The following is a 14,298-nucleotide window of genomic DNA, read 5'->3' as shown; positions in this document are numbered from 1 at the left end:
GGGATTGCAAGTCTTTTGGAAAATTATGTGTTACCCATGCTTACATACGCCTTTATAAGATGGGAAATAAACCTTGAGGGAGTAAAGATTAGAAATTATAATTTACTGAGAAGAGTGTGGTTATCTGGAGACACACAGTGGTTGAACTGGTTTAATATATGAAGCATAAGAAAGGTGCCAAGAAGGGGAGAACCTTGAGGCAAAGATGGGGACCTCTTGCATTGTATCTCCTTTGTGAAAGTAATATTTGTTGAAAGCCTTGGTAAAAGCATTGTGTGTGATGCTAATAAGGTGGTGGTGATGGTTATTTATTGGTCAAGCAGTACTTAATAAAGTTTCCTGGCTACGATTTTTTTTTTTTTTTTTGGTCTAGGCTTTTTTTTTTTTCCTTTTTTTTTTTTTTTAATTTTTTTTTTCAACATTTATTTATTTTTGGGACAGAGAGAGACAGAGCATGAACGGGGGAGGGGCAGAGAGAGAGGGAGACACAGAATAGGAAGCAGGCTCCAGGCTCTGAGCCATCAGCCCAGAGCCCGACGCGGGGCTCGAACTCACGGACCGCGAAATCGTGACCTGGCTGAAGTTGGACGCTTAACCGACTGCGCCACCCAGGCGCCCCTTTTTTTCCTTTTTTAATAATTGCTCATTGTTTAAAAAAAAAGTCAAAGTGTGGGGGGTGGCTGCTGGGTGGCTTAGTTGGTTGAGCATCTGACTTCAGCTCAGGTCACGATGTCATGGTTTGTGGGTTCAAGCCCCACGTCGGGCTTTGCACTGACAGCATGGAGCCTGCATTAGATTCTCTGTCTCCCTCTGTCCCTTCCCTGCTTGTACACGTCCTCTCTTTCAAAAGTAAACACTAAAAAAAAATAGTCAAAGAATGAGGCACAATCTATTGACAACTTGTTATGTAGTCTCCTAGGATTTCTTTGAAGCATATACAGTCTTTGAAATGTTTGCGTACATATACGTGCACACATAACCTTTAAGTTATGTGTGGCATAAAGAAGATCATATCTATCATACGTCAGTAATTAATTTTGCTTCATTTACAAAACAGCGCAACATATATGATAGTCATCAGTGGAATTCACCAATAGCCAGTTTCCCCCTCTCTTCTGAGCACAGGTGTGGGGCCATGAACTGTAAGTGAGAAGAACTGGTCAATGAAATAAGAGTGTAAGTGATAATGTATTTCTTCCCAGCTGAGAACTTGTGTTCCGTCTTCCAAAGTTCTCTCTCTGGCAGAATGATTGTAACATTCAAGGTAGTGGGTATTCTGGCTGTGATTGTTTAAAAGGTAATATGTACCAAAGAGTTTTAGTCTAAAATGATACAATCTGTGATAATATTGGACTTCTCTGTCCTTCTGTTTCCAGAGTAACTCAGGAAAGGCCATAAACTTCAGGGTTCAAAGTTACATCTTAACACATCTTAAGAGAACTGTGCTGGAGCACCTGGGTGGCTTAGTCTGTTAAGTGTCTGACTTCAGCCCAGGTCATGATCTCGTAGCTCATGAGTTTGAGCCCCACGTCACGCTCTGTGCTGACAGCTTAGAGCCTGGAGCCTGCTTCAAATTCTGTCTCCCTCTCCCCCTCCCCTGCTTGTGCTCTGTCTCTCAAAAATGAATAAATGTTAAAAAATTTTTTTCTTTAAAAGAAAAAAAGAGAACTGTGCTGATGGGTTTTTTTGCTTCAATAATTTTAAACATACACCAGTGGTTTTCAAACACGTGTGTTAGCTTTTGAACCCTTTCTTCAAATGCAGGTTTACACAAGAATCTAATATATAAACAGGTAAATGTATATTAAATAGGATAGTGATCTTTTCTCTTCATAAGCGTGTGTCCTACTCCCTTCAACGTTTATACCTGACTCATATCAGAAATGTAGTTCCAGAGGGGGCTCTTTGGAATCCCTGAAGCACAGGGAACTGTTTGAAATTCGCTTAATAAGATTCACGATGCCCACCAGAGTCAAAGCTGCCTAGTTCAAATCCCAGTTTGACCACTAATGGCTGTATGACTTTGGATAAGTTATTTGACATCTTTGTGCCTTAGTCTCTCATCATCTTTAAATTGGACATAGTATTGTATTCTACCTCAGAGATTTTATTTTTGTGTGTGGGGATTAAATGAAAGCGATTCTTATATAGTACCTAGCAGTTGTTAACAGTTTTTAAAAATAATGATAGATAAATAGGGCCACTCCCCTTCTTGAACACCTTTCTGTTTCTTTTTAAACATGCTAAAGGCTACCACCTTGAGGTCTTTGCCCTTGCTACTTTCTCTATGTAGGGACAGCTCTTTCCCCTTTTAGAATGATTGGTTGCTCCCATTTTTAAAGGTCTCAGAAATATTATAAGACTCCATTCACACCTTTCTTAAAGCAGTCTTTCCCCTTCCCCCCTCCTTCCCTTCTTCCCATTTCACTCTTTTATTTCATTCCTTTAATTTCTTCCAAAGCTCTTGTTTCAGTCTATAATTACTTGGTTTGTGTTTATTGCACTTAAACTTCAGGAGAGCAGTGACTTTGCCTGTCCTTTTCAGTGCTCTGTTCCTAGCGCCTGACAGAAACCTGGTGCATATTTGTTGCTCAAGAATTAAAAAAATAATAATAATAAGATTTGTATCTTTCAAAAATGAAAACCGTACTAGTCACCCTTAGAGGCGCATACTATTCTAATATTTTGACAAGCGAGAGTTTGGGGGAAGTTTTTTGAAAGACATGCTGTCTGTCCATAGAGGACAACTCTGAGCGCTCACTTAGAGTCCATGTATCCTTATTTTTGATAGAAACGTAAGTTGAATCTGGTTTCTCATCTCAAGGCATGTTAAAACACTAGGGTGCCTCAGGTCTTAAGGGGGCTGTGTTGAGATGTGGTTGATCACTTGGCATAGAGCTCCACGACTTCCCTTTCTTTTTGCTCTACCTCCCTCCTCTCCTCCCCTCATTGCTACTTGTGTTTGTTCTTCAGCACCTTCATTGATCGAAGCTGCTTGCCTCTCCTTTGTTTCTTTCCTCCTTTCTGTTTCTGATTCTTTTGTTTCTTAGATTTTATTTGCAAAGGCTAAGCTAAACTAGGCTTGCATTGTCTTAAGAAAATTATATTTGTGGACTGAATGATTTTGGAATGTAGAACATGTTTGTCACTCTTTGCCTCTGTATTTATACTGGTTACTTCTGGTTTGTAAAATTTTTTTTAATGTTTATTTATTTTTGAGAGAGATAGAGGGTGAGTGGGGGAGGGGCAGAGAGAGAGGGAGACAGAATCTGAAGCAGGCGCCAGGCCCTGAGCTGTCAGCATAGAGCCCGACGCAGGGCTCAAACCCACGAACTATGAGGTCATGACGTCAAAGTTGGACGCTTTGCCGACTGAGACACCCAGGCACCACTGGTTGCTTCTAGTTTGAACCTATTCTATAAATCCTGATTTCTAAATTGCTAGCATTTTTACTGTGTTTATCTAACACTGTATTAATCTTGTATCTGTGTAAGAAAAGGATATAGCGGGCACTTATTTGAGACCATCAGCTTAATGTCAGCGTTATGAAGGATTAACATCACCTGCCCTCACCTCCCTTCCTCTCTTCTTCAGAAATGTCAAATAGCAAACTTCAATGAAAGATTTAATTATTTGTATGCATTTGGTAAATAGTTTTAGAGATGTAACCTAGTTTAGGGAAAAGAATGACAGAACTGGCCCTTGGGAAACTTGTGTTTTACTTTCAGTGTCACCTTTACTTTAGCTCTTGTCTTTGGGCGAGAAGTTTGTCTGTCATTTACTTCCTGCTATGAATTAAGTGAAACTTTTATTTCTTACCTTTTCCAGTTCAAATTCTACATGGGCCATATATTATGTTTCAAAAGCTAGTCCCAGAAGTATTAGGTGCCTTTAGGTTAGTTATAGCATTGAGGATAACTATATACTATTCTTCTACTTAATTCGTTCTTAGCCATTTTCCAATTATGTTAATTTTTTTTTTTACCTGACACACTGCCATATTTTTGTAGAGAACTGGAAAGTTAATTAGACATATAAAACCCTTTCCCACCTCAGAGGTTTCTTTTTGAAGGTAGAAAGCCATAGGTTAATTTTAAGGCTGAGGCATAATTTTTTATTTAACCTTTAAGATTGAGGGTATATTGTGATATTTTGCTTCAGCACATAATCACGAGATTTTGTTGTTGTTATTGTTTTGAGTGTACATTAGGTATTTTATATTAGATGAAGTAAATCCAAAACCAAATGTACAAGTGGTTACATCTCCGACCAAATTCATAGAAGGAATTCATAGAGGCAGCTGCTAGTGTCCTTTTCTCCTTGTTCATAAAGGTAGTCCTAGTTTGCAAATGGGGTGGAATTTAGTGTTTGTTTTCATAAAGAAACAATACCGTATATGCTGGATAAGCCTTAAACCAGCTTGTAAACTTCTACTTAAGCTGTAATGTTTTGAATACAGAATTGTACTATCTCTGCTAGAACCCAAGAGATAGAACCTTTTTTCCATAAATAGGATTCCATCATTTAATCTCATGCTGCTACTTTAAGGGGTAGTCTCTTCTCCCTAAATCAAGGACATAAGCTTTGCTTAATTTTTGAAAGGTATGTTGTGATGAAGAAATAATAAACTATAGGATTTGCAAGGATTTAAAAAAAAAACCCAAAACAGGTGTGTGGCTTTCAGAATCAAGTTCTTTATTCCTATTTTCTTACTTTCCATTGTTTCCTGTAGATACAGGGAAAAGCAGTTATAGAATGCAGTGTCTTAGAAAGCCAAAAGACACTTTAGGTCTTACCTAATAAACATTGCAGAAGAAAACAAAATTAACGTATCTTAGCTTCTATGTAAAGGTGGGTCTTGTAAGCCCTCTTTTATTTTTTTGTTATTGTTGTTTAATGTTTTTATTTAGAGAGAGAAAGAGTGTGTGTGCAGGGGAGGGGCAGAGAGAGAATCTCAAGTAGGCTCCATGCTGTCAGGACAGGGCCCAACATAGGGCTTGATCTCACTATGAGAGAAATACCTGAACCAGAATCGAGAGTCAGACACTTAACTGACTGAGCCACCCAGGCACCCCTCTTAAGACCTCTTTTAATTTGTAATATGGCTATTGCTGTTTCTTTACCAAATTTAAAAATCACATGTACTCTTTCATCCCCATTTTTTTCTCACATTTTTAAACTATCAGTTTGCTTATTACTGGCAAGTAGTGGAATTACTGATATGCTTCTTTCAGAAATTAAACATGTCCATGTGAGAATTATTTTGTCTGTCTTAATAAAGTCATTTTTCCACACACTGGAATTGCAGAGTGGCTCTAGAGATTGGGTTGAGAGTATTTGGGGGAAGCATTCATTATTTTTAAAAAACTTTCATGAAAATGTTACATAAACCAAAAGTAGACCCATAATGATCTTCATGTAGCTATCATCTGTATTTAATAATTGCCATCTTTTGTCACACTTGTTTCAAAATAAATTATTGAAGTTAAAATACTGAAAGTTGTTTGACAATATTAATAAAAGATGGGATATATTTAAAATCTGATTAGTGTTCTCAGACTATTTTAAGATAGAGGTTATTTTACCACTTGTGTTTCTTTTATTTCCATTTTATTTTGGTGACTCCTGACCTTTAATACATTCATTTCTCAGTCAGTTTACCTAGTTTTACTTGGGGGAAGCTATAATTTGTATATGAGAGTAAGCTTGTGTGTGATATTTTCCATAATAAAGTTTACATATATATGTATTGTGTGGCTATTCAAAGACAGCGTATATGTAAGCTATACACGTACATACATATACACATACACATTCATGGGAAATTTGAAACATACACAGAAGTTAGAGCTGGGGAACCTGGGTGGCTTAGTCAGTTGAGCGTTCAACTCTTGATTTCAGCTCAGGTCCTGATCCCCGGGTTCTTGGATCAAGCTCTGCCTCAGGCCCCTTTCTGAGTGTGGAGCCTGCTTAGGATTCTCCCTCCTTCCCCAATTCCCCCCCCGCCGCCGTCTCTCTGTCTCTAATAAAAAAAAAGGTAGAGCTAATACTATAATGAATCTTGGGTACATATAGCCCAGCTTCAACAGTTACCACTTTATGGTCCTCTTGTTTTGTCTCTATCACCCCACTCCAGTTACTTAAACATTTTTTAAATATGTAAATTGGACATGCTGAGATTGAAGACTGCTTTTGTGCACACAGTTGCTTGGGTTTAATGAAGAAGGGAATAGAAGACAAAAATTTAAGTCTGTGTTCCAATGACTGGTGTGCCAAAAAGGAGAATTAACTAAAACATTAGTTGAGTCTCGTGAGTGAAGTGCCATGGACTGGGATACCTCCAAGTATACAAAAATCACTAAGGAAAAATATCTTAGGTGAACTAGAGTAGAGGTTCCAACATGACGTTTTCAAAGCACAAGTGAAAATGGACTGGAAAAGGGAGGATAGAATATTACAGAAGCTTCTTCAGGAGTGAATTTCAGGTTTGAGAGGATTGCATGAAGAAGAGAGAGTAAAATGTATGCTTGTGGTGGGTTTCTATGTAGATGGAACAAAGACCTCAGAAGGACCATGCTAAAATTACTCAAGAAGGTGAAAATAAAAGCTGATAAATTCATTTTTCAGTTATTTACTATAATAGAATCCAGAGTAGTTGTGTTGTTGGTCCAGATGCTTTTTATATTTGTTTGGATTGGGTTGTTGGTTTGTTCTCCTAATTTATTGACTTTTTTCCCCCTAGGTTCTTTTTGTAAGAAATTGAGATTAATTAACATAGAGCAGTAGATTAGTTTTAGGTGCACAACATAATGATTTGATATATGTATATACTGCAAAATGATTACTACAGTAAATTTAGTTTTAACATCCATCACCACACCTATAGATTTTTTTTTCTTGTGATGAGTTTTAAGATCTAATAGCAACTTTCAGATTCTCAGTACAGTATTGTTAACTATAGTTATCATGCTGTGCATTACATCCTAGGACTTAACATATAACTGGAAGCTTGTACCTTTTGACCGCCTTCACCCATTTCACCCACCTCTTGTCCCCCAGTTCTGGCAACCATCAGTTTGTTCTGCAATTATGAGGGGTTTATTTTAGATTTCTTATGTACGTAAGTGAAATCATACAGTATTTGTCTTTATCTTATTTTACCTAGCAGATCCCCTCAGGGTCTATCCTTGTTGTCACAAATGGCAGCATTTCCTTCTTTTTAGTGACTGAAGAATAATATTTCTGTGTGTGTGTGTACACACCGCATTTTCTTTATCCATTAATTGATGGAATCTTAGTTTGTCTCCATGTCTTGGCTGTGCTGCAGTGAACATGGGGGTGCAGATATCTTTTTGAGATGGTGATTTTGTTTCCTTCAGATAAATACCCAAAAGTGGAATTGCCAGATCCTATGTGGCAGTTCTACTTTTGGTGTTTTGAGTAACCTCCATACGGTTTTCCATAATGGCTGCACCATTCCTACTAACAGTGTGCACCAGGGTGCCCTTTTCTCCACATCCTCGCCAATACTTGTTTTATTTCTTGTCTTTTTAAAAATAGCCATTCTAACAGGTGAGGTGATATCTCATTGTGGTTTTGATGTGCGGTGATGAGCACCTTTTCATGTACCTGTTGTCATTCGTATGTCTTTGGAAAAATGTCTATTTAGTTTGGATTGAGTTTTTAATATTCCCAACTGAGGGATTCTGGGAATTCACATAAAAGAAAATAATCAGACTATACTTGTATTAACAACTGAATCTGCAACATAGGGTCATGATATTTTATAAAGTTAGATTTGCATGCTTCTGGTTTAATTTTTATAAATATAATTTATATGTATGTGTGTAAGTACAGACACACACAGTGAGGAGTACAATTATGTGGTTGTTCAGTTTTGAATCAGAATTTCCTGTTAGGCTCCAAACAAACTTCTGCATCATTTAATTAAACAATATTTTTAACAACAAGGAAAACTTTTTTTTTTTTAATTTTTGTTTATTTTTGCAAGAGACAGAGACAGAGCACAAGTGGGGGAGGGGCAGAGAGAGACGGAGACACAGAATTCGAAGCAGGCTTCAGGCTCTGAGCTGTCAGCATAGAGCCCAATGCAGGGCTCGAACTCATGCACTGTGAGATCATGACCTGAGCTGAAGTCACATGCTTAACCAACTGAGCCACCCAGGTGCCCCACAACAAGGAAAACTTATTTATAAAATTTTGACTAATATACATAGGTATCAATCTTGTGAGCCAAAACAAAATACTGAAATAAATTAGATTAAATAGTTAACCTCACTGGTTAACATCACTGCAACTATATGTAGCCTCAAGAACTTTGTTTTCATTTCTATTGAAAAATACACTTTTGGGGGCGCCTGGGTGGCGCAGTCGGTTAAGCGTCCGACTTCAGCCAGGTCACGATCTCGCGGTCCGTGAGTTCGAGCCCCGCATCGGGCTCTGGGCTGATGGCTCAGAGCCTGGAGCCTGTTTCCGATTCTGTGTCTCCCTCTCTCTCTGCCCCTCCCCCGTTCATGCTCTGTCTCTCTCTGTCCCAAAAAAGTAAATAAACGTTGAAAAAAAAAAAAATTTAAAAAAAAAAAGAAAAATACACTTTTGTCTTTTATTTTTCATGAAGATTTAATTTGAATAAAGTTTCCATGCCCTTATAGTTTGAAATGTAGTAGATTATTCCATTTTGGAATTTCATAGTGTGTATCTTAACTATTTCAATTAAGTTTGTTTACTTTGTAATTAATATGATTCTATTTTTCTGCTGACTGAAAAGATTGTCAATTTAGAATAAGCATTTGCAAGGTTTCTGGTTATAAAGTTGATGTAAAAATATCAGATTTCCTGTCAGTGTCAAACAAGTTTTAAAAAATAATTGAAGATACCATTAAAGATGGGAATAAATCTAAGGAAAGATGTTGCAAGACCTCTAAGGTGAAATTATACATTTTCTGGAGAGACATTAAAGAAGATTTAAATGAAGGAGATAAACTACATTTATGGATTTGATGAGTCAGTATTGTAAAGATGTTAATTCTTCCCAAATTGATATATGGAGTTATGGACTTCCAATCAAAACGCCACATGTGTTTGGGTGTTTTTGTTTGTTTGGGTTTTTTTTTTTTTTTTTTTTGATGGAATTGACAAGCTTATTTTAAAATTTATGTAGAAATGTAAAAGGACAAAATAAAAAACACAGTGTAAAAAAGTTGTACCAGATACCAAGATACAATTTGAAGCTCCAGTAATAAAGGTTGCATGTTATTTTTTAAAAACAGTTTTTAATGTTTATTTTTGAGGGGGGGGGTGCAGAGAGAGAGGAAGACAGAATCCAAGGCATGCTCTCGGCTCTGAGCTGTCTGCACAGGGCCTGACGTGGGGCTCAAACGCACCAACCATGAGATCATGACCTGAGCCAAAGATGAATGCTTAACTGACTGAGCCACCCAGGCGCACCAAGGTTGCATATTACTGATGCAAGACATAAAAGCCACTTGAACAAAATAGAATCCAAAAACAGATCTGCACATTAACAAACGCTTAAAATATAATGGAAGTGGAACTGTAGAACAATGGAGAAAAGATCATTGTTTTAATAAATGATGGGAGAATGATCATATGTAAGGAGGAAGTAAAAATAAAATTGAATCCCTGTTTCTTACCATGTGTAATAATCCATTCCAAGTGTATTAAGGACTTAAATGAGTAAGTTGAAATTGTAAATGGTCATGAAGAAGAAAATAAAACAATATCCTTATGACTTTGGGGTAGGGAAGGACTTGTTTAACCAGGAGAAAAGCACTAACCCTGTAGCAGAAGGTTGGCAAATTAGGTTTATGTCAAGAATTTTTATTCTTTTAAATACCATTGTGAGTGAAAAGAGAAGCCACGTAATAAAAGAAGTTTATAGCTTATAAAGAACTTACTTAGGGGCACCGGGGTGGCTTAGTCAGTTGAGCCGCCGACTTCGGCTCATGTCATGATCTTACGGCTCGTGAGTTCGAGCCCCATGTTGGGCTCTGTGCTGACAGCTCAGAGCCTGGAGCCTGCTTCAGATTCTGTGTCTCCCTGTCTCTGTCTGCTCCTCCCCTGCTTAGGCTCTGTCTCTCTCAAAAATAAACATTAAAAAAAGTTTAAGGAACTTATTTAAATCACCTAGAAAAAAAATGTCTAAAGCACTTCAACACACATTTTACCCAAGAGGAAATTTTTAATGGCTAATAAATATATGAAAAGTATTCAACCTCCGGAGTCATCATGGAAATGTCAAGACATAGTTATCATTGTTGGCAGAAATCATGTTTGATAATCCTGTGTCGGTAATATTACCAAGCAACAAGAACTCTTGGATAGAATGTCCACTTTTTATTTACTTATTATTTCTATAGTCATAGTTAATTTTGCTGTCACACAGGGTTGTTTAGTTGAGTGCTGTGTCATCTGGGGGAGGAGTGAGAATGTGGTACTGTGTTATGGGTCTGAAAAAAAAAAAAGTAGTGACTGCTCTAACACTGAAAGTGCCCTGTAAAATGAGAGTGTATTGCCTTGGGGCTCCTGGGTGGTTCAGTTGGTTAAGCATCCAGCTCTTGGTTTCGGCTCAGGTCGTGATCTCACGGTTTGTAAGGGTTTGTAAGTTCCAGCCATACATCACACTCCGTGCCGTCAGCAAGGAGCCTGCTTGGGGTTCTCTCTCTCTCCTTTTCTCTCTGCCCCTTCCCGTGTGCGCCCGCGCGCTCTCTCTCTCTCTCCTCTCTCTCTCAAAATAAATAAACTGTAAAAAAATGTACTGCCTTTTGTAGTCCTGTTGTTTCACTTCCAGGGGGTAAGAGATGAAAGCCATAGGACATTCAGAAGAACCTTCATGCCGGTGGGTTGGAAACTGAGCCAGAAAATGGGTAAAAAATAAATGACAATTCAGGCAGGAGGAAAGTAAACTGAAAAATCAAAGAGAATGGGGATGTGAGAATCCATAAGGGAGTTCTGGGAGTCTTACATACCAGGAGTAACTTGATCCTGGGGATAAAATGGGACTAAACATTCTACTTTTGTTTATGTTTAGTTTTTAGGTACCTTGACTAGATTTTCAGTAGAATTTTAATGAGCTCTCTTGTTTAACTTTTTGATTATGCCTTCAGGTTTCCATCTCAGGAAATACATTTAAGTCAGTCTTGGTCTTTAATTTGGGGATACCATTTAAAATTGGCATTAGGTAGCTATCTGGGAAGCTGTCGTGATCTCACACCCACTGGAAAACATATTTATGAAATCAGTTATTCATTCAACAAATACATGAGGGCTGCTGTCTACTACATGCTGTTCTAGATGTTGGAGACACAGTAGCATCCTAATTGGGAGTATTTATCTAGTGAGGTAAATATTAATCAGGTGGGCTAATGTGAAATTACATCTGTGGCAAGTATTAGGAAGAAAAGTACATGGAACATTTTCAGAACAGTATCCTAGAAATGTGCTAAGGTTTGAGGATAAGTTATTTACGCCAAGAGAGGGGAGATATTAGTCATCCAAGGAAAGGGAATTGGTAGTAGTCTGAAGATCCTGGGAAGGAGCAAAATGAGTCTGGAGAACTGAAGGATAGATTCAGTAGTGAAACCCCCTCCTCCCAAATCTGTGGTTTCGCTTTCCGTGGTTTCCGTTAACTGTGGTCAACTGCAGTCTTGAAGCAGACGATTCTCCCATCAGAAGGTCAACAGTGACTACATCACAGTGCCTACATCATTCATCTCACTTCATCTCATCACGTAGGCAGTTTATCATCTCACATCAGCATGGGAGGATGAATATGGTACAATAAGATATTTTGAGAGAGAGACCATGTTCACATAACTTTTATTACAGTATATTATACTTCTATTTTATCATTAGTTATTGTTAATCTCTGTGCCTAATTTGTAAATTAAACATTATCATCATAGGTATGTATATGAAAAAATGTATTTAGGGTTCATTGCTGTCTGCAGTTTCAGACATCCACTGGGGGTCTTAGAACGTGTTCCCCACAGATAAGGGGGGGCTACTGTGTGTGGCTTTGATTAGGTTAAGAAGTGGAGCTGCTTTCCCTTTAATTTCTTAAAATTTATTAAAAATTTTTTGGAAGAGGAAGCCTTTGAATAGTTTGCAATATGATCGCATTTGCATTTTGAAAAGATGTTCTTAAGACATATAGATTGGGGAATTAGGAGATGAGCAAAAATGGATCTAGGGAGATGAATTGGGAGACTACTGCTATAGCCTAAGGCGATAGCTTGGATCAGAGTGCTAGTACTGCAGTAGGAAAAGAGTAGACACATTGTCCAATTTGTTGATGTATAATTCTTCATAGCAGTCTTTTATGATCCTTTGTGTTTTTGTGATATCAGTTACAGTAGACAAATTTTAGAGATCTTTAATAAGAAGTAGTATGACAACTTGATTGTGATTTGTGTATAGGATGTGAAAGAGAAGGAATCATCAATGATTACATCTAAATTTCTGGCTTTAATTTAGATGGCAGAACGCCCTAAAAGCAGACATAGTGTATATATTCGTTTGGAGGTAGGTAGGAAGAGTCTGATCATGAGTTTAATTGGATGTTGAGTTTGAAATGCCTTTGTGACATTCAAGGTAAAACTAAACCCAAATTTAAAAAAACCTACGTAGGCAGGGAGATAATATTGGTAAGTTGTTGAGCATGCTGGTAATACTTGTTGAAGAGACCCAGTTGTGACCAGCATCTTTTGGGGAGAGTTAGAATGAATTAATGAGAGGATCTTGGGGTAGGCAAGGCTGCCTGTACACAAAGCAGGAAGAGGACTAGAGATAGGACGTAAAAATTAGGAGACTTGTAGTTATCCTTAACATTTTGAAATTTATCGAGATTGTGTATGAGGCTTTTTTTTTCCTCCAGTTAAGATAAACATGAAAACTTCTGGATTTATCTTTAGATTTCTTAATTTTTTTCATAATACTTCTTTCCAGTTCTATTGACATATAATTGACAAAGTTGTATATATTTAAAGTATATTGCTTGATGATTTGATAGACATAAATTGGGAAATGATTAGCACACAATTTAATTAACACATGCATTGCCTCAGGTAGTTACTTTTGTTTTGATGAGGGCTCTTAAAATCTACTCAACAAATTTCAAGTATGCAATATAGTATTATTAACTATAGTCACCATGATGTACATTAAATCCTTATAATTTATTCATGTTATGACTGACAGTTTATACCCTTTGACCATCCTCTCCCCATTTCCACATCCCCTGGCAACCACGATCCTATTCTGAGTTAAACTTTTTTTTAAGAGTCCACTTATAAGTGGTACACAGTATTTTTCCTTCTGTAGCTTGTTTCCTCATAGCAGAATACCCTCCAGTTTCATCCATGTTGTTACAAATCAAATAGAAAGATTTCCTTTTGTGTTGTGGCTGAGTAATATTCCATTATATATATTTACGTTTTCTTTTTCCATTCATCCATTGAAAGACACGTAAGTTATTTCCGTATCTTTGCTGTTATGAAAGTGCTACAATGAACATGGGAGTGCAGATACCTCTTCCAGATACTGATTTCATTCCTTAGGGTATATACCCAGAAATAGGATTGCTGGATTGTATTGTGGTTCCATTTTAAAGCCTCCATACCATTTTCCATAATAGCTATAACAGTTTATATTCCCACCATCTCTGAGATTTTGTTTTTTTCAACACCCTTGACAACATTTGTTACCTCTTATTGATGATAGATAGCCATCCTGATAGGTGTGAGGTATAGCTCATTGTATTTTTGATTTGCATTTCCCTGATGGCTAGTGATGTTGAGCATGTTTTCATGTATCTGTTGACCATATGTTATCTTAGGGATAATTCAGCTCCATTTAAAAATCCGATTTGGCAGGGCTCCTGGGTGGCTCCGTCGATAAAGCATCTGACTCCGGCACGGGTCATGATCTCACAGTTTGTCGGTTTGAGTCCCACATCGGGCTCTGTGCTGACAGCTCAGAGCCTGGAGCCTGCTTCGGATTCTGTGTCTCCCTCTGTCCCCACCCCTCCCCCACTCATGCTCTGTCTGTCTCTCTCTCTGTCTCTCAAAAATAAATAAATATTAAAAAATTAAAAGAAAAATCAGATTTGGCAGCGCCTGATTGGTTAAGCGTCTTCGACTCAGGTCATGATCTCACAGGTTCGTGAGTTAAAGCCCCATCTGGGGCTCTGTACTGACAACACAGAGACTGCTTCAGATCCTCTGTCTCCCTCGCTCTCTGCCCTTCCCCCACGCATAC

The 14,298-nt window shown here is 37.8% G+C and overlaps 1 protein-coding gene across 1 annotated transcript in view; it reads left to right on the top strand.

Moving 5' to 3' along the window:
* The window catches only part of STT3B (STT3 oligosaccharyltransferase complex catalytic subunit B), a 107,547-nt gene that overhangs the window by 30,035 nt on the left and 63,214 nt on the right, over positions 1-14,298 (top strand). The window lies entirely within an intron of this gene.

This window comes from Puma concolor, chromosome C2 (genome assembly GCF_028749965.1).
Source record: "Puma concolor isolate L17-30 chromosome C2, mPumCon1.1.hap2, whole genome shotgun sequence".
In the NCBI taxonomy this organism is placed as follows: domain Eukaryota; kingdom Metazoa; phylum Chordata; class Mammalia; order Carnivora; family Felidae; genus Puma; species Puma concolor.
Note: the sequence above shows the minus strand (reverse complement) of the source record. Positions and strands in the feature narration are given on the sequence as shown.